Genomic DNA, 11,809 nt, shown 5'->3' with positions numbered 1-11,809 from the left:
GGCCCCTGACAAAAAATGGTGGGAAGGAGACCAAATAAAAAGGCACCAGCAGAAGGAACAGGTTGCCAGAGACAACCGTTCACTGGGACCTTCACTGGAGCCTGAACTGGTCGATGAATTGCCGACACCTGAAGCAGCGCCTTCCACCGCCAAAAACCTGGACTCCAAGCCTTGCCTTGCCTTGCCACGTCTAGCTGAGGAGTCTTGCCTTGCCACCTTGCCACACTCAGCAGCGGAGCCTTGCCTTGCCTTACCGCGTTCAGAAACTAAGCCTTGCCTTGCCTTGCCACATGCCATAGAGGAACTTTGCAGTACAGCCTTGTTGTGCTCAGCAACAGAATCTCACCTTGTTATTTCCCTGCCATCAGCAGCGAAGCCTTGCCATGTCACCTCATCGTGCTCTACTCCTGAACCTCACTCTGCCATCTTACCACATGCTACAGTGGGACTCCAGGGCCCTTCTGTCACACCTTGCCCAGCCTGGTTGCCAAGTTGGAACTAAGAGACTGAAGCCTGACTGAAACTTGAACTCAGTTGCCTTCTTGTAAATAATTCATAATGTGTAAATAAAGTGTATTTCTTCTTACCCTGGTTGATCCTTACTCTGAACAGAACAATTTTTATGTCATAAAATGTTTTATAAAATTCAGCAAATTTCTATTCCATGGGAGTCCTGAGTCCCAGATATTGGATACATTCTGTAAGTTAGCCCATTTGAGGTATCATGGTTCAAAAACTGTTGCCCTACGATGTACCGTTTCACCCAGCTAAAGGTTACAAAGTATCAAACAGACATGAGAGTTTTAGCAGTATATAGTTAGATGGTCTATTATTACTGGATATGCTCACACACTTGCAATGGAGACAGAGTTGTTCAGTATCTTATGCAGTAATGAAATGCTCAAGGGAACACCCAGAGAGTCACTGTTAAGCTACAAAACCATTATTAATTACAATTGCCTAAGCATTACACACACATGCACACACACAATCATACTTGAACTGTTATGCTCTGGCAAAGAGATGCATGGGGACTGGGAGAAGACAGTAGGGTTCCATACAGAACAGCTGTGTGTGTGAACTGAGGGTCTTCCACAGGAGATCTGTCCTTTTATCCTATGCCAATAGCACCCATTGGACATTCCTTTCCATATCACCTCAGCCTTTAGTTGACTATTACATGACCTTCAGCATGGCAGTTCTTGGTAGCTGTCATTCTGGACTTGGTCTGATCTTGATGGATTGCTTCCCTGTGACCTGCTGCATGACAATGCTTATCTCTAGTAATTGGTATCCAGACCTGATCTAGTGACTTCCTTGTATTTCACCCTCCTCTGCATGCCTGCATTTTCCTCAGGTTCAAGTTCTGCTCATCTGTTTCTTTCAATCTTTTGTTTCTTGTGACAGGGCCTAAATAAAATAAAATACATGAAGTAATATTAGTGTACACGTGTATTTTCAATTTTTCTTTCTTTTCCTATTAAATTAAAAATGGTGGCAACATCAGAGTAGGTATGTCGGAGTAATGTTCCATGGGTACCCGTGGTGGCCACAAGAGCATGGATTGCCCAAATACCCACATGACACAAATGGGCAACAATGAACAGAAGGTGCTAGGTGCTAGTTTTCTACGGTGGTCCTTAGTACTCAGGTCTTGGACTGTGATCCATGAACCATTGGTGGTCCACAAGCTTTATTCAGCTGGTCCACAAGAAGGCTGTAGATCAGTCAAGGATATTTCTGCTTGGCTTTCATTCTCTGGAGACTGGGGACATTTTTTTCCCCCCAAATTATCAGATTGGCTAACAAGACATTGTGTCAGGCCCTATTATTGTTATAATGTGGTATTGCTGCAGTTTGATAATTTTCCTGATTTTTTTAAAAAGATTTCCTTCAAGATACTTTTTGCTTCCGGATGTAGCAGTCCACGACTATTTATTCAGCAGGTCTTCTGTGGCGTTCTTGTGGCATTCGAGGACTATCGAATTTGGTCATAGGCAATCCAGATGACTGCTAGATGGCAGCAAGGAGATATAGAGAACACTCTGTGCTGCCACTTAGTGTTCATGAAAAATTTGCAGCCCAGATCTGGTAGTTATTGCTATTTTCTGCATTTAGTTTGTGGATATTGCTTGGTGTTGTTTTGACATACAGCTAAATTGTAATAAACAATCAGGAGTGACCCTTTAATCTGCTTTCAATCTCTGATCATTTTGCTGTCCTGTTTTGTTACTATGCTGGCCCAGGCCTCCTTCGATCACCTGTCCCTCTCAGGCTGCATTCACACAACACACTTAACCTGGTAAACAAACTCATCTATTTTCTGGTCTTGCAGCTTGGTGAATCCCAACAAAACTTAGCACATTGTGCACATGCATTTGCTAAACCTTCACCTGACTTGGTTAAATAATGAAATGTGTGAAAACAACCTCTGAGAACTCATTTTGCCTCCTTTGGCTGCAGGGAATTTCTAGAGTTTCACCCTGAGGTCCATGTTTAGCAGCTTTAAACTGCCCTGTTAAAAACAGTATTGGCACGTATGTTAGAGGGAAATGGAGAGAGATTGCACAGAGAGAGGGAGAGAGATGTTGGTTTCTCCCATCTTTTAGCTAATTAAGTCAGCAGCAACTGTGAGCACGGATCACCCTACTGAGATAGGTGGTATTTGCTGTGCATCAAGCATTGGAAAGATCATTTTCCCCAAAGCCCACTGGTAAATGGCATCCTTTATTAGAATTTCTGACAGCTTTGCCTTTGGCTGGGTTTTGGCCATTGAAGGAATACAGATTAATACCGTTGGTTCCTGATCTGCCCATCCAGGTTTCATAAACCACTTGGATCTGCTTCTGACATGACTTTTCCTGACATGCTTTCCTGGGCAGGCAGATTAAACCACAGGGAAGGGAGGGAGGGGGAAGAACAGGAACTTTTTAAGACTGGGAGAAATAGACCTCATATTTTTTTTACCCTTTCACCTCATGGTCATTGAGTATTCCAAGAATTCTTAGTTTCAGTGTGCATTCTGTGGGATTTGAAATGTCACCTGGTTATCTGACACCTGCTGATGAACAGAACCAAGAATTTGCTTTGTTGGCAGTAGCTGTATTGGCTGGTATTCAAACCATGTTTCTAGTTACCAGTTCCTGTCTCCCCTATCGCTTGTTTGGAATAATAATTAGGGTTGTACGACCCTTAGATTCAAAAAGGAGAGGGTATTTGGGATCATGTAGAGTGCACATAGCAACTGTCTATAGCTCCAAAAGCCAGATGTGTCTTTTCCTGAGATGATGCTGCAGCTGCAGAAACCAATCATGGATTCCTGGGAAAAACCACAGGATGCTTTGAGGAATTCTGAACAGTCATTATGTGAGTTGGGGAGCTAGTTTGGTATCATGGTTAAGGCACCAGGCTAGAAACCAGGAGACTGTAAGTTCTAGTCTTCCCTTAGACACAAAGCCAGCTGGGTGACCTTGGGCCAGTCACTGCCTCTCAGCCCTAGGAAGAAGTAGGCAATGGCAAATCACTTCCTAAATCTTGCCAGGAAAGCTTCAGGGACTTGTCCAGGCAGTTGTCAGGAGTCAATGCTGATTCAAAGGCATCCCTCCTCCAAAAATTATGTGAGTTTTCCTGTACATTTCCAAACATCCATTTCCCTTTGAATCCAAGAACTACTTAACAACAACAATAACAACAGCAACAATGTTACTTCTTCTGGATCACAGCATCCATTAACAGAGGGGGAAATCTTTGGCCACTCATCCCCTCTCTGTCTAGGGCTACTAGATCTGAGCTGTGAAAATCCAACTAACCATGAGAGGACAGCAAAGTGACAAAGAAAACTCTCTTTGCTCCCATGGTGGTTATCTGGATTTTTGCAACTCAGATCTGGTAGAATTCTTCTATCCTACTTTTATCACCCCATGTGCCAACAGAAAGAGAAAAGTGAAAATATAGACCTCAAAACCACGATTAATCTTTCTTCTAGACACTTTAGTTTCCCAGTATGCCAGAGGCTATAAGACAGGGATAACCTCAAATCCACCATCTTGTTCCAGGTCTGGATGACTTGGAAAGCAGAAATTAAGGTAAGATACTGAGTGATACCTGGATGTACAGATTCAAATGATGTTCTGGGGACAACCTAAATGTGTTGTCCTTTGGATGCAACCCCACAAGTGGAAGATGTGAATTCCAATTACAGCCACTATTGTGAACTTTTCTATATATTTATCTTACTTTTTAAAAAGATTTTTTATCCCGCCTTTATTATTTTTATAAATAACTCAAGGCAGTGAACATACCTAATATTCCTTCCTCTTTCTCTTTTCCCCACAACAACCCTGTGAGGTGAGCTGGGCTGAGAGAGAGGGACTGGCCCAAGGTCACCCTGCCAGCTTTCGTGCCTAAGGCGGGACTAGAACTCACAGTCTCCTGGTTTCTAGCCTTTCTTCCTTTCCTCCATGAGATACTGGTGGGTGTGCTGTTCTTATATGAAACTATCCAGGCATGGTTAAAGCATTCAGTGGATAGAATGGCCATCTTTGTGTAATACGGATCAGATAAATTAATTGGCAGAAAACTACTTTCTTGGAACACACTGATAAAATCTTAAACAAACAGTTCAATTAATTGTGGTCATCTTTTTTATCAGGCAAGTCATTATTCATAGTATTTCCTGTGAGATATCTCTCTCTCCACCTGCAACCCCCCCCCATTTTCCCCCCAAGGGGCTAAAAAGAACATTAGATTGATTGGCTTTAATACCATCCAAATGACTTAAGATGTTTTCCTATTTTGTTCTTTCTTTTTTTTTTCCTCCTTTGACTCAAATGTTGGATAGGAGATGGGCTTTGGGCTCTCTCCTCCCTCCCTCCCCCCCCCCACACATACAACACATATCCTCCTGCCTTAGCCAAGAGGGATAATAAAAGAGGACTCTGTTGGGTTTCAGAATACCAACTAGGTTGAGAGGACAGAATAAGCAGACTATCTTTGTTGCACAGTCAGGTATATGCCAAGTTATGCCAAGTGTCCCTATTAACTAGTTGTGTTCCTCACCTGCGTGTGGGGAAGGGGGTTGATGGATATCTTGCCAGAAGAGTTCCTTGTATTCCTTGTGGGACTTGTCATCCTTCAAGATTCAATTCTTCACATGCTTCCTTTCAATGTGACATTTCTCCTTTCATAGTGTGTACGTGTGAGAGAAGTGATGAGAGAAAGAGAGAGAGAGAGAGAGAGAGAGAGACTGCAAGCCATTGCATGGTGAAGGCCTCTTTGTTGAAGGCCTTCAACTACCATGCTGGTCCAGTGCAGCTTGGTAGACAGATGTTTTTTGACTTTCCAGTCTTGGGCTGAGAAGGTATGACTGGCTCAGTGTTACCCAACTATCTTTCATGCCTAAAGTAAGACTAGAACCTGGCTCTCCCAACCCTTGGCAAGCCTTTCCCTGGAAGCCCTCAAAATAGGACATTTCTCAAAATGATTGTAAGTTCACACGGTCGTTGGTCAAGGATTACGGGAGTTGTAATCCGACTACAGCCACAGATCTGAGAGGGTGATGCACTGAGCTATACCCTAAATTTTTGCTCACATGACAGACTTATTCACCAACTATAGAAAATAATGCCATTAAGTATCTGTGGGTAAACATGATGACGAAAATGACAATGTGTGTGGGGATTGCATGATGGAAACCCTGCCCTTTTTTACCTGCATACCGACATCAGATGCAAATACGTAAATCACACTGCACTGGGTTTTCACAGCTCATGTTTCATCTCTTGCCATTCCCCCCATCCCAAGATGCCTATGTGTGAAGCTTACTTCAATTCACAGTTGACTTCTATTAACCTCATGGATACCCCTATGTGGTTTTCCTGTTAGCAGAAGAGAAGAGGAAGTTAATCAAGCCACATTAAAAGCATGGGAATTTCAAGAATCAGAACCGTTGAAAGAAGTGTATATTTTAAGGCCCCTTTAAAGATCGGCAAAGAGGTCTGGCCCCTCAACTCATCAGGGAAAAATATTCAGAAGAACTGGGGCAGCTGTAGAGACATCCTGACCCAACTAATTTCTTTATTTCTATACCATTTTTCTAACCTGTCCCAACCTGAAGACCATGGAGGGTGTACAACAAAGCAAGCCTATAAAAAACATTATTAAAACTAAATATCCTGTCCTGACTTAAGCAAAAAACCATGCTGAGACAAGGAGATTGTCTCTAGTGTTTATTCACCGCTCTAGTAGACAGAAAATCCTACCAAACTGAAGGAGTGTGGGAAACCCAGACATATAAACCCCAAAACTCAAGGCAGGTCTGCTCTGAGTTTCTTTGTGTAAGGAATGCCTTTCCCAATAAATTGCACAGACTCAAAAGCTAAGTTTAAGTTCTGATTTTATTTAGGAATAGGTGCCAACACAAAGAAAGCTGAGAATGAGAAAAGCGTGCCTAAAATCAAACTAATTGGACAGTTCAAAGCCTCTAAACTACACATGCATTTTCCCCCCTGGATAGGGGCCCCCTCCTGCTCACCATCCGTACTCGTAACACGTCCAATCCAAAAATGGGCACCTGTAAAGAATTAAATAGGGTTAGAAGCATGGTGAAATAAAGTTGTTTTAACCATTTTATGGAACACCAGGAGAGAGGGCAATGCACAAACTTCAAGAGAAAGTGAACTCCAAAGCATGGAGTGAAAAGGCCTCCTCCTAGCCCATGCTCACATACATTTTGTAGTCGAGAGACTCTTAGCAGGCCCTTTTAAGGTGTTTGTATTACAGGGGCAGATTGATTTTTTAAAATTAATTTTATTAAATGTTTTACAAAGAACAAAAAAACTAACACAAACTAACAAAGAATCGAAGAAACAGAAAAAGAAAGAGAAAGAAAGAAAAAGTGCAGAAAGAATAAAAAGAAATAGAAGCTTCCGATTTCCTTTGCAGCAAATATATTAATTTTAAAAAAAAGCTCACTTTTTTCTATTATCCATTTCTTTTTCTAATCATCAAAACCACGAATGCTAGGTGCATTTCCATTTCATGCAAAGAATCGATAAGGGGTTTCCTGGTGGGCATAAATATAGATACTGCTTTTTCTCTGATCAAAGAAGTCAACTTAGCCATCTCTGCAAGTTCCATCATCTTCACCCACCACTCCTCCGTTGTGGGTAGTGTTGAATGGGCAGACTGAATTCTGGTAAGCCTGTGGGTATGATCTGTCCCGAGCCCACAGCAAATACCTATGCTGGAGAGTCATACAGAAGAAACCTTCTTCCCAGCAGTCTGGAGTTAAGCTCTATAGAGCTCTCATAGGGAATTGAAGCTGGGTTCTTTAACTCCACCAACCCCAGGTGGTAACACTGAAGCTTTTTTTCTTCATCCCTGCTGGGGTGTGCATTTGGAGAACCTTCCATTTGACCAGGACCACCAGTTCTCGGAAAAATGACTAAATAACTTAATTCCTTAATAGCCCCTGAGACAGTGCATTGGGAGAGCTGGGGGTCTAGGGTCATGGCTGGCAGCTGTCAAGAGACAGGGGGATGAAATAATAGGAAAGGGGGAAAAGGACACCTTCAAAGGAAGCAGTTTCACCATGTGAAGTAAGGTGAATTCCATTACATGAGATCTGCTGTCTGAAACAGCTAATTTGCTCTTATGTCTTGGTAGCTGTGATAGACCTTCTTGACTCAGGAAGCTATTAAATGGAGCAGAAGTTGCTGAAAGCTGAGGGCTTCAAATGCCCAAATTTGGCATTGAATGTGCTTTTCCCCCACTCCATTCTTAAAGCTGCTTTTCCAAAAAATGCATAAGCTGTTTAACAGCTTTATGGATGCTCCAAAGGATGAAGTTACCACTGTTAGACTAATCATTTAGGGGGAAGGGACATTTTCTGCAGTGCGGGGGGTGGTGTCCCAGAAGAACATAAATCATATACTGTACTTTTAGAAGTTTGTCAAAATTGGGTTGCATTCAAAGTTGTGGGCCATTTAAAAAAAAAATTAAACGTAAAGGAATGATGGGGAGTTAGGAGTTCCACAGACTTTGTAGGATTACAATTTTTAGCCATCGTATCCAATTTTGAATAATACTGAAGATGATAATCTGATTGAAAATAAAATTCAGGGTCTTTCTTTTTGATTTTGGATCACCACCTTAGCTCTACAGGTAGTTCTGCTTAACAACCACAATTGGGACCAGAATTTTGGTTGCTAAGTGAAGCAGTCATTAAGCAAATCTGACCTGATTTCACAACCTTTTTTGCAGTGGTTGTTAAGTGTATCATTGTGGGCATTGAGCAAACCATGTGGTCATTAAGCGAATCATGTGGTTCCCCATTGATTTTGCTTGCCAGAAGCTGGCCTGGAAGATAAAAAATGTTGATCACATGATGCTGTGACAGTCATAAATGCAAACCGGTTGCCAAGCGCCCAAATCGTGATCACGGGGATGCTGTGATGGTTGTAAGTGTGAGGATCGGTTGCAAGTCGTTTTTTTCAGCACTGTCATAAGTCTGAACTGTCACTAAATGAATGGTTGTTAAGCGAGGACTACCGGTAATTTACAAATATTGGTGGCTTTCACCGAATACACTTAATCAAACCATGTAAAGACAAATGTATTTGTGCAATCTGTTATATCTGGTTTGTCTGTGTACTCCTTTGTTTTTTGTTTCTGTTCTGTGGCTTAGCATGTGGCTTGAACCCAGTGCATTTCTGGTTCATTGTATTGTACACACCGAGAAAAGAAGTCAGTTTAAGAATCAAATCCGGTGTACTGTGCGAATGCAGCAATTCTTTTCAAAGCATTGCTCCTGTACAATGTGGACTTGTCTTTTACTACATTGTTTCAATATATTTAGAACATTCATTATTCCCTCTTCCCTTGCCCTGACTCAAATATTTCAGTTTAGCTATTTCTGGTGGGTGGTGGAAGATGAAGGGTGTTGAGATGTTTATCAAAAACAGTAAGTAAATTTAGCAACTCGGCTAAGCAGTAGCACTAGCCAACCTTAGCTGATCTTGAAAGCTATTCTGAAAGGCCCTTAGTTAGCCCTTGAAAGTGCCCCTCCCAGAAAATTTCAGGCCCACAAACTAGACTGGAAAGTTGAAAAAAAAAATCTCAGGAGAAGGCAAATCCCTTCCATGAACACTATGCGGACATGGACATAATATCCCCAGGAAGCACATTTAAATTGAAGAGGTGATCTGTGAATTCAACCCCTCCTTGGTGGCTTCTTTGTTTTTTGGTCGTCATGCGTTTGGTCAATTGGTTCAGGTAGGAGGAATTTCTGCTACTTGTTTGGAACACCAAGTTGTTGGGCAGGAGAAGGTCGGCGGTTCGAATCCGCGTGACGGGGTGAGCTCCCGTTGCTAGTCCCAGCTCCTGCTCACCTAGCAGTTCAAAAACATGCAAATGTGAGTAGGTCAATAGGTACCGCTTCGGCGGGCAGGTAACGGCGTTCTGTGTCGTCATGCCAGCCACATGACCATGGATGGGTCTACGGACAACGCCGGCTCTAACGGCTTAGAAACGGAGATGAGCACCACCCCCTAGAGTCGGACACGACTGGACTTTACGTTGAGGGAAACCTTTACCTTTACCTACAACACATATAAAAAGACAGGTGGAGCCTCAATCGCTGAGTTTTTTGACAACCCCCTGTGGACATCCCTGCAGTTGAGGGTGGGGCCCCATATTCATCACACTATTCCCTTTTGGGGCAAGCAACATTAGTTATATATACATGTATGAAAAGACTTATGTTTAAAAATGTATTTGAAACAGGTTGTTTTTTAAAGCAGATACTCACATGAGCAGATTCTCATACATTCTTGGGTCTTCAAATGACTCAGGGGCTTTTAATGTACTCCCTTATCTCACTTCCACACATGCATCCAGGCCATCTAACAGAATATTTTTTTCTCCTGGATGAAATTCATTCAGAAAGTTGCTCAAGTTTTCCAAAAAGTGCTCTCTGGTTCTTGGATCTATCTATTATCACCATGCAATTATCACTAACCTGTGGATTCTACTGCCATTCATACTCACAATCTAGATTTCACCAATTCACATTTTTGACATATTTTCAGCTTGTATATTTCTAATTTAAAATACCCTTTCACTTCCCTTCACATATAACTCAAACTACAGTGTTGTGTTAATGACAGGGGCAGGATCAGTTTTGACCGGTTCAGGGACATCTGTAAGGAGGTAAAAAATTAGATAGCCTCTGTGAACATGTAATAGAAGTCCCACCTTTTTTTTTTTTTACATGTGTCATATGTGCGATGCATGTACAAAAGGAGCAGGGCTCCAATCATGCAGTCACAGATGCCATCTTGACTTTTTGATTCCCTTCTATGGTTGCCCATACTATTCTAGGCAATCCAGGATCTCCAGTCTAGAGACTATCCTGCAGGACAACATACTGTTGTCTTTATCCCACCAGCTAGGAGATATATGCAGTATATTGGCAGTTGGGATACTGGTAGGAGTGTAGTTCCTTAAATAGTCTGTCAGTCTTTTAGAACTGGGTTACAAGCCATCAAAGAGTCTAAAAGGTGGAGGGCAGGATATGAAAGGGAAAAATTCTGTATGACCCTGTTTATGAGTGGAGACCACATAATCTGCTTGAGCCAAGTTTATTTGAACAGTGCGGGGGACAGACCACAAGATTCTGCCCACTGCAAGAGGGTACAAACAGCCTTTCTGTAGTTATAAAATAAATGCTGACCAGTAATGGTGTCCAATGCCAATCATAACATGGGCTAGATTTTCTGCTTATAGTGAGATAAGCAGAATAATAAAGGGGAGGTTGGCACTAGTCTGTTTTTGAGGTTAGTGACTTCCTAGTTCCCATTTAAAAACACAAGTGTTGATTTAAGATAACCTGGGAGCCAGCATCTGCAAATGTCTAAGCAAGCTATTATGGAGGCTTACTTGAGTTCAGGGGCCTTGGTAGTTTGGAGGTTTGGGTTCAGGTTATCTATCTATCTATCTATCTATCTATCTATCTATCTATCTATCTATCTATCTATCTATCTATCTATCTATCTATCTATCTATCTATCTATCAAATTTGTCCCTGCCCATCTCCTCCCACCACTGCTGTCCTCCTTGAGATACTGCAGCTAGAATTGAAATCTGGGGCTCATATAACTGTACAATGTTCTCGAGCAATTCTACTAAAGTATTGTAGATAATTTCTTTATTCTGCAGTTTGCAAAGCTCATTTCCATAGCTCTGGTACTTTGTATTCCATCCATGATCCTGGATTAACCATTGGGCTAAACAGGGTTGCACGTGCTCCCTCCTACCCAAAACCTCAGGGGACTCATTAGCTTGTCCAGTTTCCTAGCTTTCAAATTTAAAAGGGAGCAAATCCTCCTCTTTTGTAGAATCCAATCTACAAGGCAGAATGGTCTGGCACACTTCTACCCAATTGTTTTACGAACAAGTAACCTCCTTCCAGTAGCCAGTGGGATGACTGATGATCTGTGAGTACTGCTGTCTATACAGATAAGTACCCAGTGACCTCTTGTCTGCCAAAGAGATTTCTTGTTCACTGAAGCCCAGTTTTTTTGTTTGTTTTGCTCTATCTTTCTGGAGAAGGAAATATTTCTTACAGAAAATATTCAGGCTTTGCTTCCTGGGAATTATGGAAGACATTCTCCATTCTGTTTTCCAGTGCCCTACTGCTTTTGATTCCACTGCCCTACTGCTCTTACTAATTGGAGGTTCTTCTTCACTTTTTACCAGACTCTTTTTGTAACACGCTCCTGTCAGCCAGGGGTCAGCTGCATAGTAGCTG

This window comes from Candoia aspera, chromosome 1 (genome assembly GCF_035149785.1).
Source record: "Candoia aspera isolate rCanAsp1 chromosome 1, rCanAsp1.hap2, whole genome shotgun sequence".
Classification (NCBI taxonomy): Eukaryota; Metazoa; Chordata; class Lepidosauria; order Squamata; family Boidae; genus Candoia; species Candoia aspera.
This window is presented reverse-complemented; position numbering follows the sequence as displayed.